Genomic DNA, 20,000 nt, shown 5'->3' with positions numbered 1-20,000 from the left:
CCTACCCCTGACTCTCTTCACCGGTCTCCCCCAACAGCCTCCGAATCTACCCCCGCCACCCCGCCACCCCGCCTAGGACTGGGATATTGCGGCTGCCTTCTTCCTACCCCTGGAATCCCAAGGCACTATGCCACCCCTGGCTCTCTGGTTCCTTTTTCTTAGCGTCATGTTTTGGGGGCTCGCCCATGTACTTCCACCAATCGGCGCTCTGCTCCCTTGTACGGCGTTATCGCTCTCCACGATGAGCTTATGAAGATGAGTGGAAGGACGGAATGATGTTCGCGTGCCACTGAGTCCCCCTGACCCCTTTTCTCTTAAAACTTTAAGTGGTACTAAAGCAGTACCACCTCTGAGGACAGAACTCCTAGCATCATCAGCAGACACTGCGGAAAGGTGTTTTGCACTGTCTTGCGTGGCCGCTTTCTTCCCTGGAAAAGGATTCACAGGCTATCCTGCACCCCTTAACGCCATAAGGATCTCCTCATACTCTGCCGTGGTCCTGTGTCTTGGGTTGCGTGGCGGCCCCCCTTCCCCACGGAGAGCTACCCTCACTCCATCCTCCTACGCTGGCCCAGGAGTGTACTCTGGTTTCCTTTACATCTAAACCTTATCTCAGGTTTGGGTTTTGACAGGACGGAGGGACGGAGGGACGGAGGGAGGCCCACATTTTTCATTGACATGGTGGAGAAGGAGAAGATGGGTGCGGGCCTGTGCATATTCTTTTCTATTGTGAGGTGAGCAGAGGATTCAGATTCAGCTCTTGCCAGAAGGGATCTAATCTCTCCTTAAACAATCGGGCAAAATATCAGGCGAACGGTAAGGGCAAGTAAGGGTAAGAAGAACATAGACAAGATTGGCTCTAGATGCTGGAGTTTCCCAAGCAATGATCTCATCAGAGACCCACAAATGTCGAAGATTTCCAGACACCATGCTTAGGTATGGACGTCATTCCAAAGGTATGGTGCTATCATCCGGTGAGTGTTGTATGCTGTCCCCAGCTCACAGGACCAGTGTATCTTGCAGATACAGTATGAGGCTCATCCCTGGATGGAACTGTGCCAGAGAAAGGGAGACAGCAGCCTGTCCTTGAGCCTAAGGTGTGTTGAAGAGAGTGACTCTCTAAAGTACATTGGGCTGAAGAAGACCAGCTGGATTTCTGTTGGTTGGTCTTGGGTATTTGCAGCAACGGGATGGGTGTGGGCGGTGGGTGTAGTTTGTGTACTTTCTGAGCAAGGTGAAAGAACTCTTCAAGTGGAAGTATTTGCACCAGGTGTCTGGGAGGATGGGAGGGTGCGGCTCAGTCCCTTTACCAAGAAAATAGGAGAATCCGGCCTTTTAAGAACGAGGCAAAGAGAAGAGTTTAGCTTTGGCCATCGCAGCACCTGGCACCTGGCACTTGGCACCTCCACAGAAAAAATAGAAGGTTCCCAGAATGAACTGAGCCGCAGAAGTCAGCATGAGCAGACCCCACCACCCTCAGCCCCCCCCCCCCCCCCCCCCCCCCCCCCCCCCAACCCGGGCAGGCACTAGCTATAGTCCAGAGCTCCAGATCTGGGTCCACCTCCCCCCACCAGGGCTCCCCCTGCCCTCTTCTCAGCCAGGGACGTATATGTGAGCAAGATCCCAGAAAAAAATTTCCCCTCATCCACAGATAATCTTGCCAACAGTTTGACCACTTTGCCCGAGATACCAACTCATCTGGTATCACCCGAGCGTGATTTTTTCCCTAGGGACCTGGGGCCTAGTTCACTACTTAGGATGAACAGCACCCCCCCTCCCACCATCCCCCACCCCCAGCCTACTGCTCCCAATTCGACCTGAGGAGGGAGGGGGGAGGAGGGAGGGGGGAGGAGGGAGGAGGAGGAGGAGGGGGGAGGGGGGAGGGGGGGGGGGGGGGGGGGGGGGGGGGGGGGGGGGGGAGGGGGGGGAGGGGGGAGGGGGGGGGAGGGGGGGGGGGGGGGGGGGGGGGGGGGGGGGGGGAGGGGGGGGGAGGGAGGGAGGGGGGGAGGGGGGGGGCGGGAGGAGGGGGCAGGGGGGAGGAGGGCGGGGGGGCGGGGCGGGGGCCGGGATGGGAGGGCCGCTGAAGGGAGGTTCAGGTTGACCCATTCTAATGGGCCTCATTCAATCCAATCGTTTCATTCAAATGCAGAAAGCTTTCTGCTAAAGTCAGAGCCTGGGGCTTCTCGCCATTGAATGGCGTTCTTCAAATCCCCCAACACTTAGGCTGTGGCTTGCAAACTTGGGGAGGGAGGAGGCAAAGGGGAAGGAGATAGAGCTTGTCTGAAGAGCTTACCTCATCTGGGGGCAGAAAGAGCACTCCTTTTTTCCTAACCCAGGAAACGCCAGTAAAACCCTTTTGGGAATCATGGATGTGGAGGATGACGTCAGACCTTAAAGCCTTCCAAGGGTGGGGGGTGCAGGCAGGAGGGTGTGGCGGGGTCAGTCGGAGAGGGACATGAAACACATGATGGTGGTGTCTTAGGATTCAGAGGCCAAACACATTCATGGACTGATGATGGTGGTGTCTTAGGGGTCAGAAGGCAAACACAGGCATGGAGTGATAAGGGATAAGAGCTAAGAGCGGCCTGAGAGAGGACAGTTCTCACTCATCCACCGAGTTACAGGGCCTAGCAAGCCCACTGCTCTAAAGCGACATGAACAGTTTATTGATTATCCACCGACTGGTCCTCCCTCTCCCACCTGCTTCCCAAAGGCAACCCTCTGTCTCATTCCCACATAGCCACTGGCTGTTTCACATGCCACCTTCTGTCCACTGAAAGAAGAAAGGGAGGTGGGGAACCCTAAACCAGCTCCACAGATAGCACCTCTGCACAGAGGGGTGAGTGTGGGTCTCATTGGGCAAATGGTGACTCTGAGCCTTGATCCCTGGGTTGTTCCAAAAAATGTACTGGAAGGAACACCTGGCTGGTTCAGTCAGAAGAGCACATGACTGTTGATCTCAGTCATGATCGTGAGTTCAACCCCTGCCTTGGGTCCACAGATGATGGAAAATGAATGGATGGAATTTTAAAAACATTTAAGTATGGGATGTTGATCTCTTTATTTAAAAAAAAAAAAAAGAATGGAGGGGCGGCTCAGTCTATTAAGCGTCTGCCTTCAGCTCAGGTCATGATCTCAGGGTACTGAGACTGAGCCCTGCCCCTCTGGGGCTCCCTGCCTCCCTCTCCCTCTGTCCCTCCATCCACTCGTGTGTTCATGCGTGTGCGCTCGCGCGCGCTCTCTCTCTCTCTCTCTCTCTCTCTCTCTCTGAAAGAACTAACTAACTTGCTAAATAGAATCAGACTTCAAAAGAAAAAAAGGGCAAGGGGGAGCCTGGGTGGCTCAGAGGGTAAAAGCCTCTGCCTTCGGCTCAGGTCATGATCCCAGGGTCCTGGGATCAAGGCCTGCATTGGGCTCTCTCCTTGGTGGGGAGCCTGCTTCCTCCTGTCTCTTTGCCTACTTGTGATCTCTCCCTCTCTGTCAAATAAATAAATAAAAAATCTTTAAAAAAAAAAAAAAAAAAAAAAAGAAAGAAAGAAAGAAAGAAAAAGAAAAAAGGACAGGGACATTCACGATTGTTCACGGGGAAAGATGGAGCCTACACAGTGTGGAAACATACTATGTACCATCTATCCCCATGTTTACTTTGGGGTGGAGACTTGACCTGAGAAGGAGGCAAGACTGAGTCCCTTAGGTCAGGAGGCTACCTTAGGAGGAGGAGAAGGGGCTCTAGGCATGCTGTGATAGCTGGTCTAACCGGAATGGGGTCTTAGGCTCCTTCTCTCAGGTAAGGAAAGGAGTATCCGGGCCGGGCCGTGCTTGTTGATAAGCTGCAAGCCATCAGTTGACCTTCAGTCCAGACATCTGCAGAGCTGCCTAGTTATTTGGTAGCAAGGCCTGAAAAGAGATGGTGGCTCAGCAGGGCTTCTCTGAAAAACGGGCTTTAAGCTTTCAGCTAGCATCAGCCCATTTACTTTCTGGGGCATGGTTTCAATCAACCCCTCCACCCACCCCTGCCAAGTTATGCTGTGGCTATTCTTTTATTTCCTCAGGGGAGGTAGGTTTATGGTAAAGAAATCTCTGTACATCTTAGCTGTAACATGCCTATATGCAGGGCTAAACAGAGGGGTGTGTGTGTGTGTGTGTGTGTGTGTGTGTGTGTGTGTGTGTGTGTTTTAAGATTTTATTTAGTTTATTTGACAGATAGAGATCACAAGTAGGCAGAGAGGCAGGCAGAGAGAGAGGGAGGAGGAAGCAGGCTCCCTGCTGAGCAGAGAGCCCAACACGGGGCTCGATCCCAGGACCCTGGGATCATGACCTGAGCCTAAGGCAGAGGTTTTAACCCACTGAGCCACCCAGGTGCCCCTAAACAGAGGTTTTTAACCGGTAGGCTAAAAGGGAATAGAAACAACAGGGAGTCAGACATGCTATGTTTCCCCCTGTTATAATTTCCCGTGGTCAATCCTTCATTCCATTTCTATGGAACATGGGCAGAGGTCTGCCTTCTGTAACCGCTTCAAACTGAATTAGGGTGCAGTGGAGGCTTTGGAATAGAAGGATCTGAGACAGAGTTGATCCCAATTTTTGGTCCCTTGTGCTAATGGTGGTGCGGGGGGGGGGGGGTGCTCAGAGATAGTTCCCTCTCTGAGAACTTGGATATTTCTCTACATGGTTTGGTACCACATGGCATCATTGATTTTATTCCCAAGTACACTTTAAGGAATAGTAACAGTACAGCATAACCCAATAGTCTCATCCTCTCTTAAATCGACCTGGCATCAGTGGCCGTCCAAGAATACAGATGAGGGGGGCGCCTGGGTGGCTCAGTGAGTTGAGCCGCTGCCTTCGGCTCAGGTCATGATCTCAGAGTCCTGGGATCGAGTCCCGCATCGGGCTCTCTGCTCAGCAGGGAGCCTGCTTCCTCCTCTCTCTCTCTGCCTGCCTCTCTGCCTACTTGTGATCTCTCTCTGTCAAATAAATAAATAAAATCTTTAAAAAAAAAAAAAAAAAAAGAATACAGATGAGGGGGGCCTGGGTGGCTCAGTGAGTTAAGCCTCTGCCTTCAGCTCAGGTCGTGATCCCAGGGTTCTGGGATCGAGCCGCACATGGTACTCTCTACTCACAAGGGAGCTTGCCCTCCCCCACACCCAGCCCCACCTGCCTCTCTGCCTATTTGTGATCTCTCTCTCTCTCTGTCAAATAACTAAGTAAAATATTAAAAATTATAATATACATATGAGTAAATTAGTCTGAGCCCCTCCTCCGGCTGGGGAAGGGGGCAAAGGTTGTGGTGGGTTAAGGGCTTCTTCTAGCCAAGTAGCTTAGTGCTTGACTTGAATTATCAGGGGCTCTTCTCCTTCTCCTTCCTCTTCCTTCTCTTCTGCCTTTACAGATTTTTATTAAGGAATCTCTGCACCTTGGGGCGCCTGGGTGTCTCAGTGGGTTAAAGTCTCTGCCTTTGGCTTGGGTCATGATCCCACGGTCCTGGGATTGAGCCCTACATTGGGCTCTCTGCTCTGTGGGGGGGGCTGCTGCCTCCTCTCTCTCTCTCTCTGTGTCTCTCTCTGCCTACTTGTGACCTCTGTCTGTCAAATAAATAAATACAATCTTTAAAGAAAAAAAAAATGTAATCTCTGCACCCAGTGCGGGGCTTGAACTCACAACACTGAAATCAAGAGTCGCATGTTCTACCGACTGAGCCAGCCAAGTGCCCCTATTTATATGGGTTCTTATTTCCAAAGGGTGGTTAATACAGGTGCAGCAAGTGGAGTTAACTATCATAGACTCTGCCTCATTCATCTAGCAATCCAGTGGTTAATAAGAGGCACTTCTATGGAAACAAAAGGAAAACACTGGTTACTGGTTGAAACAAGGGCTCAACCCAGTATCTAAGTCTGGACTGCTGCCAGTGAGGTCTCTAGCTGTCAGGCTTGAAGCATCCTTGGGTGGAGTGGGAGTGGGCAGGGCCTATCTAAGGGATTCTTCTGGTGTGTAGGTCAAATGTCTCATTTCGAGTGTCCCATGGAGCAGCAGGCACAAAGACTGTCTATTATGTATGACGAGCTAGTGTGGCCACTTCCCTCAAGTTTCTTTCACGTGGTCGAACTTCTTCTCCAGGCTTCAGAGGGGGAAAAAATATAGATAGATAGATAGATAGATAGATAGAGATATAGATATATATATAGATATAGATACACACACACACACACACACACACACACACACACACACACATTGTTTTAGTTCTTAATGGTTGTAAGATAGGAGAATGGTAGAATGTTGGAAACCTTAGTTCAAAGAGTCACAGTCAGGGCACCTGGGTGGCTCAGTGGGTTAAGCCGCTGCCTTCGGCTCGGGTCATGATCTCAGGGTCCTGGGATCGAGTCCCGCATCGGGCTCTCTGCTCAGCAGGGAGCCTGCTTCCTCCTCTCTCTCTCTCTCTGCCTGCCTCTCTGCCTACTTGTGATCTCTCTCTGTCAAATAAATAAATCTAAAAAAAAAAAAAATTTAACAAAGAGTCACAGTCATAGAGAATCAAGGAAACCAGAAGGATCCAGGATCCAGTCCAGTTTTAGAGGCAAAGAACAAACGCTCAAAGATAATTCATCAGAACTACCAACTACCAACCCCGAAAGTGTGTTATTGAATTAGAATCTTTCTTTCTAAAGTCACCGTTCTTCCCCTCAAAGATAGCCAAAGGAAGGTTAATTTGTTTGTAAAACAAGTCCAGTTTTAACACAGTTGTTCTAATCATCTACATAAGCAAGGCAAGAATAGCAAGTGACCATATATGGGGTTTTTCTTTCTTTCTTTCTCTCTTTCTTTCTTTTCTGCTTTGATGGAGCTTTTTACAAAGGCTTTTAGGTTGAACTTTTTTCTTTTTAAAAGATTTTAGTTTGGGCGCCTGGGTGGCTCAGTGGGTTGGGCCGCTGCTTTCGGCTCAGGTCATGATCTCAGAGTCCTGGGATCGAGTCCCGCATCGGGCTCTCAGCAGGGAGCCTGCTTCCCTCTCTCTCTCTCTCTGCCTGCCTCTCTATCTACTTGTGATTTCTCTCTGTCAAATAAATAAATAAAATCTTAAAAAAAAAAAAAAAGATTTTAGTTTATTTATTTGAGCGGGGTGGGGGGGGGGGGGGACACAAGCGGAAGGAGAGGGAGAGGGAAAAGCAGACTCCCCCGAAGGCAGATGCTTAACGACTGAGCCACCCAGGCTCCCCTAGATTGGACCTTTAAGTGCCTGTTTAAACCCAGGAGCCAAGCCAAAAATTTCCCACCAGATTCGCCTGCAAAATCTGCAGATTTGGGTGGATTCCTCTTTTCCTGAGGCCCTCCAAATTTCCTGAAGTTCCTGCATCCGCCATGAGGTGGCACTCTTTACTCAACTGTTAAGGCTAGGGCGACCTCTGTCAGCAAGGTTAACAGGCCAACATTTCCAAGGGGCTTTATGGATCCATACAGTCAATGAGACCTTTTTTTTTTTTTTTTTTTTTTTTTTTTTTTTTTTTTAAAATTTTTTTTTTATTTTTTTTTATTTGACAGAACACAAGTAGGCAGAGAGGCAGGCAGAGAGAGAGGAGGAAGCAGGCTCCCTGCTGAGCAGAGAGCCCGATGCGGGACTCGATCCCAGGACCCTGAGATCATGACCCGAGCCGAAGGCAGCGGCTTAACCCACTGAGCCACCCAGGCGCCCACAATGAGACCTTTTTAAGCTGTCTCATCATATCTGAGTCTACGCATGTGTCTCTGAAAGATGATATTCCAGGGGCACCTGGTTGGTTCAGTCAGTAGAGAGCAGGACTCTTGGTCTCAGGGTTGTCAGTTCGAGCCCCACGTTCGGTGTAGAGATTACTTAAAAAATAAAAATCTGTTGGGCGCCTGGGTGGCTCAGTGGGTTAAGCCTCTGCCTTCGACTCAGGTCATGATACCGGGGTCCTAGGATGGAGCCCTGCTTTGGGCTCTCTGCTCAGCAGGGAGCCTGCTTCCAGCTCGCGCTCTCTCTCTCTCTCTCTCTCTCTCTCCCTCTCTCCCTTTCTCTCCCACCACCCCACCCCTCTCTCTGGTAAAAAACTAAAATCTGCAAAATGAAATGAAATGAAATGAAATGGGGGGGCGGAAAAAAGAATAAAAGCTGATTATCTGTATTGCATGTGGCATTGTGGGCTCCAAAACTATGTCTCTTTAAAATAAAACCAACAACCTTGAATTGCCTTTAAAGCCAAAAAAGTCGCACCTGTGTCCACTAAAAAAAGTCAGTCAATTGTTTCCCCACACTCAGGCTCCTGTGGGGAAGTCTGAAGTGGGCTGTTTAGGTCCAGGGGAGCCCTCGGGGCCCCTCCCTGCTGATTTGCAAGATGCTCCAATTTAGACCTCAGAAGGAGTTGGCCCAAGGGCTTGGAGTGACTTTTGTTCCTTGATAACGAGGCGGGGGAGGCGGGGGGGAGGGTGGAGGAGGGAGGAGGAGGAGGAGGAGGAGCCGCCGCCGCCGGAGGCACCTGGGATGGCAAAGGAGTTGACCACTCCAGCCACACCCCCGGCGTGCAGAAAAGGGTGTGTGTGTGGGGGGGGGGTCTCGCGGCGGAGGTGAAGGCGGGGCAAGGGAGCCGCTGGCAAGGCCCGGGGCAGATTTAAAGTTTTGGACTAATTTTTTTTTTTTTTTTTTTTTTTTTCTTTTCCCGTTTGGCCTCTGCCTGCCTCCGCCTCCGCCTCCGCCTCCGCCTCCGCCTTCATCTCGTTCTGTAAAATAGGCTTTATCTGTAGTTGCTTTTCAGCCCCCTGGGAGTCAGTGGGTTGGGCATCAATCAGTTCAGGTGTGTGTACTTGGGGAGGAGGAAGTGGGGAGGGGAGTGGATTTCGGATTTCTAGTGTCTGTCCGCCCATCTTCCTCCACTTCCTCATTCTTTTGACTATTGGGAAGTTGGGGGGGGGGGCAGGTGTGTTCCATTTTTGTCTATCCTTCTCTCTCTGGACCATCGATTGGGGCCCTTCCCTTGAGGCATCTTTCCGATGGAGCGACAATCCCCTATATTCAGACAAAAGCCTGAATGTAGGGGAGACAATCCCCTACATTCAGACAAAAGTCTGAATGTAGGGGATGTCATCCCAGATCATGTGACCTGAAAAACATTCGGGCTTGTTCGTCTCATGCCCGATTTTTACAGGTGCCTCCTTTAGACTCAGTAAAAAAAAAAGAGAGTCCTTTGCAAATGGATGTTAGCAAAAGCATCCTGAGGGAGAGAAAACATCTCAGATGTGTAACGCATAGGGACACATAGATACAAACAAGATGCAAACAACTTCTAGCCTTTGTTTCAGTCTTACTTGTGGAGAGGTCATGAAAGACCAGAGGCTCAAAATCCACCCCTTGGCTGAAAACAAATCCAAGTGCAACATAGCATGGCCACCTATGGATCCCATCCATCAGTTGTTTTCCATTTCCAATCAAAACACGGCAGGTTCTGTGCAACAGCTGCAGCAACAGCTGCAGCAAGAAACAAACCAAATGAAGACCAGAGCATCTCCCTGAGCGTTGGGTCCTCCCCAAAAGCTGGGCCTTCACTGATGGAACTAAACAGGCTTCCCAGTTTCTAATAGCTTAGTCTCCTAGCAGCCTTCCTCTACTTGTGCACGCAATTCAAACATGTCGAAAGAAGCCCACTTGGGCCATCTGAGACTCATGGTACCCTGAAATGGTTCTGTTTATGCATTTGACAGAGAGAAACAGCGAGGGAGGGAAACGAGCAGGGGCAGGGAGAGTGGGAGAGGGAGAAGCAGGCTTCCCGCTGAGCAGGGAGCCAGATGAGATGGGGGCCCGGGGTGGGGGTGGGTGCGCGCGCGCGCGCACACACACACACACACACACACACACACACACACGCACACACAGGATCCCAGGTGCCCGAGATCATGACCTGAGCCTATGGCAGACCCTTAACGCCTGAGCCACCCAGGTGCCCCTGGGTTACTGTTTCTTAAGCGCTTCACATTCCAAAGAACCTGTGTGCCAAAGCGGTATGGGAGCGGGGGCGGCGGCACACAGGAGACCCGTTCTCTCCCTAAGCTACAAAAAGCTCAGGGTCCCCTGGTTGGTTCTCCATAGAGCGCACTGATTCTTAGATCTGAGTCCTGAGTTCCAGCCCCACCCCGGTAGTAGAGATCACTTCCACAAGGACCAAAATAGCAATGAAGAGCTCGATAAACACCCCGCATGGCCTCTGCCGCTCTGCCTACTTGGGCTCTCTTTCTCGCTGTCAAATGCAGAAGTAAAATCTTTAAAATGAAAGAAAGAAAGAAAGAAAGAAAGAGAGAGAGAGACATCCTTTTTTTTTTTTTTTTCTTTCTTTGAGAGAGAGAAGAGAGGGGGACACACAAACACACACACACGTGTGTATATATGTATGTGTGTATACACACATGTACGCACACATATATTCTGCGCGCGTGCAGAAGCAGGGGGGAAGGGCAGGCAGAGGGAGAGGGAGAAGCAGGCTCCCCGCTGAACAAGAAGCCTGATGTGGGACTTGATCCCAGGAACGTGGGATCATGACCTGAGCCAAAGGCAGACGCTTAACCTTAAGGGACTAAGCCGCCCAGGTACCCTGTGAGTGACATTCTTAATCCTCAAGGACGGGAAGTTGAGAATGGAAAGGAGAACTCTGGACAAACTGATCTTGTTTGTTTGTTTGTTTGCTTGCTTCTTTCTTTCTTTCTTTCTTTCTTTCTTTCTTTCAGATCTGTATGTTCCTTTAGCCTCCCCACGTAGGTTAGTTACTCTTCCACAATCGCCTCTTCTTGTTCAACTCAATATACCAGCAACTAGGATTTGCTCCTTCTCAGGGTCTTGCTTTCCTTGGGAGGGCTTTGTCATGTGACACTTTCAGGGAACAAATTTGTAGGCTCCTTTTCCTGTTACTCTGTCTCATGTCAATGTCATCCTTAGGGTCTGCCACAAACCCTGAGCTAAAGGGTGTGCCCCGGTGACGTCTTCCTTTCCAGCATCTTTGAATTCTCCCTCCTTCATGACCTTGTTCCTTCCATGCACAGCCCTCTGCTCAGCCCCCCCCCCCATGCCAGAAATATGGGTGATGGCCTCTCAAAGCTAAACATACTCTTACCGTACGACACGGCAATCCTGCTCCTTGGTATGTATCGATGACCCAAATGAGTTGAAAACTGAGGTCTGCACAGAAACCTACACGCAGACGTTCACGGCCCCTTCACTCATAATGGCTTGAACCTGGAGGCAATCCAGAAGTCCCGCAGGAGGAGAATGGATACAGAGAGTGGGGTACATCCAGGCCATGAACTAAATGGTTTTCGGGGCTTTGGAAAGAGATGAGCGAGCTATGGAGCTATGGGGAGCTGTGGGGAGCCAGGCAGGGAAACTTCCGTGTGTATTCCTGACTGAGAGAAGCCAATCAGAAGAGGTGCACCTACCTCACGGTTCCAACTCAATGTGACATGCTGAAGGAGGCCAGACTGTGGAGAGGGTCATGAGATCAGTCGGCTGGAGAGCAGAATATGAACTGTAGCAGACAGCGTCATAGACGGGCAGGTGTGTGGAGAGGGTTTCTCCCCCTCTTTGACCAGGTTTTGCTCCAAAGGAGTGCAGCCAAAATTGTAACCATAGGAGGCAGTGGGCTCCCCGAAAAATCTCAAGGAAAAGAACTGTAAGCAACAGGAATAGCTATTGGTCAGGCTCTAAAGGAAAGGGTGGAGAGATTCAACCAGTTGGCCTGAAAGTTGGCGATAAATGTCTTCTCCCAGAATATGGAGGCCTCGGGGTAGTTCTAGATGATGTGGACTATTTTCTTACTTAGAGACCGTGACATTCTGAGAAAATATATAGACTGTAATAAATCATTATTGCAATGGCATCCCGTGAAACTACTGAGTCCACTGAAGTTGTGAAATCTTGCCTCGTGTTAGTAATTTCCATGTCTGTCTTTCATAATAAGCCAATGATATTCAAACTAGTGATAAGGAAGGTAAGAAGTCAGGGCAGGCAGGCAGGCAGGGAAAAAGGGAAAACAAAGATCTGTCGGCTGCCATGGGTTTTGGCAGGGGTGGAGGGTGCCTGTTGGGGGGCGGGGGGAAGGTGCGGGTGGGTAGGTGGGTGGGGGTGGGTAGGGTGACTAGGAGGCAGAGAACAGAGGATTTTTAAGGCGGTGGAAACTATTCAGAGTGCTACGATGGTGGTAAGATACTTTTGTCGAAACCCAGAGAAAGGGGGCGCCTGGGTGTCTCAGTGAGTCAAGTCTCTGCCTTTGGCTCTGGTCATGATCTCCGGGTCCTGGGATCGAGCCCCGTATTGGGCTCTCTGCTTGGCGGGGAGTCTGCTCCCCGCCCCCCCCCCCCCCACTTATGATCTGTGTGTCTGTCTGTCTGTCTCTCTCTCTGTCAAATAAATAAATAAAGTCGTTATAAAAAGGAAAACAAAACCCCAGAGAATGGATAACGCCAAGAGTGGACTCTCGTGTAAACTCTGGACCCTGAGTGGCTGATGATGATGTCACAATGTGGATGAGCAGGTGTCCTGTAGGTACTGGCCGTATTCTCCAGTGAATTTGGCTGTGAACCCAAAATCGATCAAAATAAGTAAGTACGTAAGTACGTAAATAAATAAATAATTAGAAACAAAGCCCCATTAAACGCGCGCGCGCGCGTGCACACACACACACACACACACACACACACACACACACACACACACACACACACGAAGGAACAAACACAAAAACCGGACAGACAGGCAGACCGGATGTGGAGCTGTCTGGGAAATGGTCAAGAAAGAATTGCAGAGATGTGTTTGGTGCAAAAAAGGTGTTTTTAGGACAGCACGGGGACAGGACCTGTGGGCAGAAAGAGCTGTGCTGGGATTGTGAGGGGTCACTGGTGGTACGGTTTCCAGTTAGTGGGGGTTAGGGATAAGGTAAGTCTCCCAGGAATGTGTGTATGCTGCGAGCAAGGTCTCCGAGACCTTGCAGGACTACGTACTGTCAAGGTGAGGTAAGTCCCTCTTGTTTTAGCAAAGCATTAGTCATGAGACCCTTTAGATGTGTGTCTGTGGGCCACGTGTTGGAAGAGGGATGTTAGCATCTCGTGGGCATTTGTGGCTATCGGAGTGAAGTGACACGCACTAGAGCAAATCCTCACGGGTAAAACATTGAACAAAATCCTTGAGGGAGTTGTAGGGGTGTTACACCCTGTATGTGTCAGGGATTCATCATCGGGTTACAAGTGGTCAGGAGACCTTGCTGTTGCCTCATTTCTCTTGCCTTGGCTCTCTTCATCTGGTCTGAGTGACGTTCCAGGTGGACATTCTTGCTGCTGGGGTGTGGGTGTGGGTGTGAGTGGGGGTGGGGGGGCTGCTGGTGGTGGTGGTGGTGGTGGTGGTGGTGGTGGTGTTTGGTAGTGGTGGTGGTGGACACACATTCTCCTCTACCTGCTTAGGGTCTGTGGCTGGGCCTAGGATGTTGTCCGACAGAAGAGCTTCCCTGGAGAAGGGCATCTAACTGTGGGTAGGTGTTTGCCTTCACAGGGGCGCCTTCAGAAGGGCCTAAAGACAGGGACTCGAGGGGTGCCTGGGTGTCTGGGTGTCTGGGCGGGTTGGGCCTCCGCCTTCCAGGTCATGATCTCATGATCTCCGGGTCCTGGGATCGAGCCCCGCGTCGGGTTCTCTGCTCAGTGGGGAGCCTGCTTCCTCCTCTCTCTCTCTCTGCCTGCCTCTCTGCTTACTTGTGATCTCTCTCTGTCAAATAAATAAATAAAATCTTAAAAAAAAAAAAAAAAAAAAAAGAAAGAAAGAAAGGAAGAAAGAAAGAAAGACAGACAGACAAGACAGGGACTCGATCCACTCGTGAAGAACGGACGAGAAAAAAAGGGGTTTGGGCAAGGGGCAGGCAGCTCCTTGGAAAAGACAGCCCCGGGAAGATGGGGGTGGGGGTGGGGCTGGTTGAAAGAAGTTTCATCGATGTGGACGGTTCAGACCCTAATTCTCCGGCTCCCCTTTCCTGTCTCTGGTGATGGAGGATGCCTTTCTGCTTCCTGGTTCCAGGGAAGGTACCTTTCGCATGGGAGTTGGCTCTCTTGGTCTCGTGAAGACCAGAAGGGTCGGCATATCCTTCTTGTAGGTGCTGTGTCTTCAAGGAGTTGAATTTGAGATAACCGACGTGCCACAGTGGGCACCTTTGAGGGGTGAGGGTGACATGTTCTGGTTTCCTTCAGGGCAGTCTACCCAGACTCAAGTGGCTCACGGGTCCTTGTTCCTCGGGAATCCCTCTCCCCATCCCTGGTCCTGCTATTGCTGGCTCCTTTCTTTCCGGCCATTCCCGAGGCTCCTCCACAGCGGCAGCGTGCCTGCGCATAGGCTCCTTGGCCTGGGTGTTAAAAAGAAGATCGGAAGGTTCCCTGCCGTTCGACCCTGGGCCCTGCAGAGTTTGTCGTTGCTATGGTTCTTCTGTAGTTTTTAGTCGCCTCTGGGATGATCAGGGATGGACTCCCTGCCTCTCAAACCCAGACTCCATGTCCATTTGGAAGTAGACATTAAAACTGCCTCGCTGGTTTTCTGAGTCGGGGGCCTTGTATTAGACACGACCTGCTCAAAGGGACCTGACCCTAAAAATCTTGGTTTTCTTCCTTGCCTTTGGCCGTGTGGCAGACTTCCCATCTGAATGGATTGTACCCCGGTTCCCCTAGTGACCCAGCTCCAACCTCCGGGAGCGTTTCCTCATTTTGTTTCTCTCTGAGCAACACCCTCCACCCCCCACCTCCCACTCCCGGCTGATCCCCCAGGCCTCTGTGTGTCCTTTGCTCTTGGGTCCTCTTCAGAGGGTGTTTCACAGAGCCTAGGTTTTTAATTTTGGGGACTTCCAACCCCTCCGTTTACTTTTTATTTTTTATTTATTTATTTTTTTAACGGATCGCGCCTTTGGTGTCCAGTCTTAAACCCTCTTTGCCTGGCCCTAGATCCCCAGCTCTCCCCCTAGAATCACCCCCCCAACATGCGCGCGTGCACACAGACACAGACACACACAGACACACAGACACACAGACACACACACACGCACACGCACACGCACACACTCACGTGTGTTCCAGTGTTCTGTTTCCCATGGAAGTGTGAGATCCGTTTGGAGTTCACATTGGTAGGAGGGGTGAGGTCTGGCTGTTTGGATAGAAGCTTTCTTCTTCCTTTTTTTCTCCTTCAAAAAGAATTTTGGTGCTGGTGGTAGGGAGGTAGGTAGAGAGGGAGGGAGGGAGGGAGGGAAGGAGGGAGGGAGGGCAGGCGGGTGAAGGAGCGAAGGAGCGAAGGATCCAGAAGGAGGGTCAGAGAGCAGGAGGGTGAGAAGCAGAGTCTCTGCTGAGTAGGGAGCCCCGATGGATGCGGGGCTCAATCCCAGGACCCGGAGATCATGACCTGAGCTGAAGGCAGAGACATTTCACCGACTGAGCCACTCAGCCGCCCCAGTTTTCTTCTTTCTTTCTTTCTTTCTTTCTTTCTTTCTTTCTTTCTCTCTCTCTTTCTTTCTTTCTTTCTTTTTTTCTTCTTTTTTAAGATTTTATTTATTTATTTGACAGAGAGAGATCACAAGTAGGCAGAGAGGCAGGCAGAGTGAGAGGGGGGAAGCAGGCTTGCCGCTGAGCAGAGAGCCCGATGCGGGGCTCGATCCCAGGATCCTGGGATCATGACCTGAGCCGAAGGCAGAGGCTTTAACCCATTGAGCCACTCAGGTGCCCCCCAGTATTCTTGTTTCTTTGTCTGCCTTCTTGCCTGCGTGTTGGGCCTGTGGATGTCTGATGACTGACTGTCCTCTGATTTCGTGGGGAGGTGGGCCATGTTTCCTCCTTTGAATGGCCTTTGCGCATCGGTGTGCTATGCCCAAATTCCGAGACCCCCCCCCCCCAAAGACGACCACCAGAGTCCAGAGTCAAAGCCAAACAGCAAGGGTTGTTTATTACGAGTTCGAACCCGGACCTCCGCGCACTGGTTGCCGGTGACGCTAAGAGGTCCTGAGCTCAGGATCACGGCACTTTTTATGCACTATTTTTGGGGAGGCAGGGACTTAGCATACATCATAGTATCTCCTAACAAATCACTACACATACCGCGGGAAAATCAAACAGCAACTTATCGCCCTCGCCCCGCAAGGACGACAAGAACCCTGGTTCGGATGCATCTTCTCTCTCTCTCTCTCTCTCTTTTATTTCTGCAAGTCTACACACTTATATATGCTTACATGACCAATCAGCGAGCAGGGTACAGGAGGGAGCGAATCAGGCGGTGCACCTAAACGAACAACTTCGCTAGCAACCAATGCTGTTTACTTCCTCTTTGGGCGTTCCGCTTAGTCTCACGAGGCAATCCTAACCTGGCAACTAGCCAGGCGCCATCTTTTACTGGCGGAGGCCGCCCTGGCCAGGGGCCTGCCTCCGACAGCAACTCTCTCATATGACTGGCGCGCTACAGAGGGGGGGGGGGGGGGGGGAGGGCTGGGAACAGATTATTGGTTAGGTCAAAGGGCTGTCATTCTTCAAACTGCTTGGTGGGCACCGCTAGGGTATGTGTCACCTCTGGATTGGCTGGGGTCTCCCTGACAAGCCGCGGGGTGCCAGATGGTTGTTATCTCTTGCACCCAGAGCTGGGTGGGGGGTCCGGGAGCAGTCATTTTGTCACGTCCAATTCTGGGTGGGGGTTTCTCTGGTGCCAGATGACTGTTATCTCTTGGCCCAAAGCCGGGTGGGGGGGTCCGGGAGCGGCCACTCTGCCAGGTTCAATTCTGGGCGGGGGTTGTGTGGTTACAGAGTGCTTATAGAAAGTTTGCTGGTAATTTTCCATCTCCTCATGGGTTAGCAAGGGAAGGTGCAGAAGCAGAAATAGCGGTTATGGTTATAGTTTAGGCATCTCAGGTGGAACCTTTGTTGGGCTTGGGTATATCTGTTTGGGTATCTGTTCCGTTCCATTGATTCATTGATGGACCGACTATGTCTCTTTGTCTGCCAACATCACAGGGTTCCCACGGCCTCTACCAAAAAAAAAAAAAAAAAAAAAAAAAAAAAAAAAAAAAAAAAAAAAAAAAAAAAAAAAAAAAAAAAAAGGCATTCGACCAGGGTGACTTTATTTCTGATTTTTGTTTTGTTTTCCTATGTTGTGTTTGAAATCGACATAGCGATCCGAATGTCTTTGGCCTGTCAGCTCTGTACACCCACCCAGTGTGGCCCTGGAACTCAGGACCCCCACAGATCAAGAGTCGCCTTCCTCGGGGATCCTCTGGACCGAGACAGCTAGGTGCCCTGAAAGATGTGTACTTGAATCACAGGTGTGAAGTCTGCGCCCATGAACTTTGCACTGGGAAACCTTATTTGGATCGTCGCACTCTTGGGGAAATACTGGTGAAAGAATGTTGTGTAGCTAACTACGGAGGAACTGACTTGGAAGGAAAACCTTTTTCAGTTTCTGGTGTTTGGTCAATTCTCTCGACTCAATAGGTGTCCAGCCTTCAGATTCACATTATTTGCTTGATTTCTCTCTTGTCTGCGTTTCCTCATTTACTTTTATAGTGAGTGCTCAGGGTTGATGCTTGACAGAGAACAGTTTTCATCCTGGCGGGTGGGTGGGTGGGTGGGTGGGTGGGTGTATGTGTGTGTGTGGGGTGTGTGTGTGTGTGTGTGTGTGTGTGTGTGTGTGTGTGTGTGTGGGTGTGTGGGGGGGGGGGGGGGGGGCTCCGGCGGCAGCGGCCCGGGCGCGTTTCCCAAGTCTCCTCTGGGCTGCTGGAGTCACGCCGTGCCCGCCGGGAGCTCCCGAGGCTGACGCCCGCCCCTCCGAAGTGGGCCGGGACACGAGATTGGGCGGTCTGGTGGCCGGCAGCGCGACTTCACTGCCCTGCGATCCGGGCCTGCCTCGGTGTCTTTCGCGGCGGTTGTCTGCCGCCACCTGGCGGCCGCTTTTATATAGCGTCTCCCCGCTGGAGCGTGGGCGACATCGGCAAGGGATGGCATTTGGTGGCGGTCCCCGAGCTGCAGTTCCGGGAAGCCGGCGACACTAGAGGGAGCCTCCGGTTTTCTCTGGAGTGTCGGGGCGCAATCGGCTCGTGGGAGATTGAACCCGTAGTTTTTTGGGGAACTAGTGGCGCTCTAGCCTCGTCCTCCTCCTCCTCCTCGCTCTCCTCCCGTAGAGGTGTTGGGGGCTGCCTGGAGGGGTGGACCAGCACCCCGCCGGTGCCCCCTCCTCCACCCCTGGCGGAACGGGAGAGGGTGTGCGCGTGCGGCACGAGGACGCCGTTCGGCGTGAGGCTCTGGCCGGTCGTCAGGCCTTCTGTGTCCCGCGTGTCCCGTGTCACACTCGGGTGGTTGGGGACCGGCGTGAGCCTCGCTGGGAAGCCCGTGGATGGCGCGAGGGTTCCGTCCGCGGGCACACGCGTGGGGTCCTGGTCGTCGCCCCCGATTTTCTCACCAAGTTTTCCGAGGCCCTCTGCGTAGGTGGGGACCGGATGGGACCGGATGGGATCAGACCAGACCAGGCCGCGCCGCGAGGGGAGGCACGGGCCGCGACCTCCGTGGAGGTCCGGCCATCGGGGGGCGCCTCCACGGGTCCGCCCCCTCTCCCAGTCCCAGCCGGGAGTCAGTGACCGTCCTGGGGCGGTCCTGAGGGCCGGGGCCGGTGGTGAGAGAGAGGAGGAGGCGAGCGCCGGCAGATCCCCCCCCCCCCCCCCAAAACTTGATTCTTCTCGAAGTCCCGACCTTGGGACGACAGGCGGACCAGGGGAGGAGCTAGCCGGGCAGAGCCGGGCAGAGCCGGGCAGAGCCGGGCAGAGCCGGGCAGAGCCGGGCAGAGCCGGGCAGAGCCGGCCCGGGCCAGCCCAGCCCACCCCGCTCCACCCCCCTCGCGTCGTCTGTCGGTCCCGGCTACCCCCTCCCCCATGCTCCCGGGGGTCGACCAGATGGCCCTAGGGGTTCCGTGGGGCGCACCCACCCCTTTTCTTGGGGTGTGTGTGTGTGTGTGTGTGTGTGTGTGTGTGTAGGGTGATGGAGCGGTATTTGGGGCCAGTGGCTGGGCCACGGTCCCACGAGGTCCCGGTGACCTGTGGCTAGGCCCCGCCTGATGGCGTGGCTATTTTGTCCCCTGAAAGGAGCACTTTTTGTTGCCAGGTAGGTGCTGACACGCTGTTTGAGTGACTTGCCTTAGAGATGTGGGCCTCTGGGTGCGTGCGGGGCTCCGGGCTTGGCCGTGGTGCCAAATCCGGCTCGGCCCTCGCTTGTTTGAGCCGTCTGCGTGGGCCTGTGCGCTGCCGGCTCTTGTTGCCCCCCAGGTGGCCTGGGCTGTGGTGTCACCTCTGGTCTCCAGCACCCGAGGGCTGCGTGGGCAGGTGGCGTGGGTCCTTTACCCCGTGCACTCTGCGTTGCGGGCACCCGGCTGTGGCTGTGGCAACCCCCGTTTCCGTTCCGCAAGGCTCCGTGCCACGTGTCAGGCATTCTCCCTGGGTTGCCCGGCTGTTCTTGCCCTAGGCTCGAGGGGTGCCGGCGAGGCTGAAAAGCAGGCCCTTCTGGTGGATGTCCTCGCCGGTTGTTTCCCCCCTCTGGGGCCTCCTTGGGCACGTTTTTTGCTGATCGATGTGGTGATGTCGTGTTCTCCCGGGCCGGGCCTAAACCGCGTCAGACGAGGGACGGACATTCATGGTGAATGGGACCGTGCTTCTCGCTCTGCCCGCGGGTCCCTCGCTCCTCCTCTTCTGCCCCCCCCGCTGTCGTGGGTGGTGTAGGGGGGGGGAGGGTGCGGGGGGGTGTGGGGGCTCCGGCCCGACTCCACTTTCCCACGGTTCCCGCCTCAGGGCGCCCGTGGGCGTGGGGCCCTCTGACGCAGCGGACACTCTCGCTTGCCTCTCTTGGCGTCTTGTGGGGTGAGCGGCCCTCCCCGTGGCGGGGAGGGCTGTCCCCATGCCGCGCTGCTCACCGCCTGGGCGTGCTGAGTGCGTGGCGCCTGGGCCCTCTGTGGTGCCCCTGGAGCG

Source organism: Mustela putorius, unplaced genomic scaffold, assembly GCF_011764305.1.
Source record: "Mustela putorius furo isolate JIRA1106 unplaced genomic scaffold, ASM1176430v1.1 tig00000398_pilon_pilon_pilon, whole genome shotgun sequence".
In the NCBI taxonomy this organism is placed as follows: domain Eukaryota; kingdom Metazoa; phylum Chordata; class Mammalia; order Carnivora; family Mustelidae; genus Mustela; species Mustela putorius.
Note: the sequence above shows the minus strand (reverse complement) of the source record.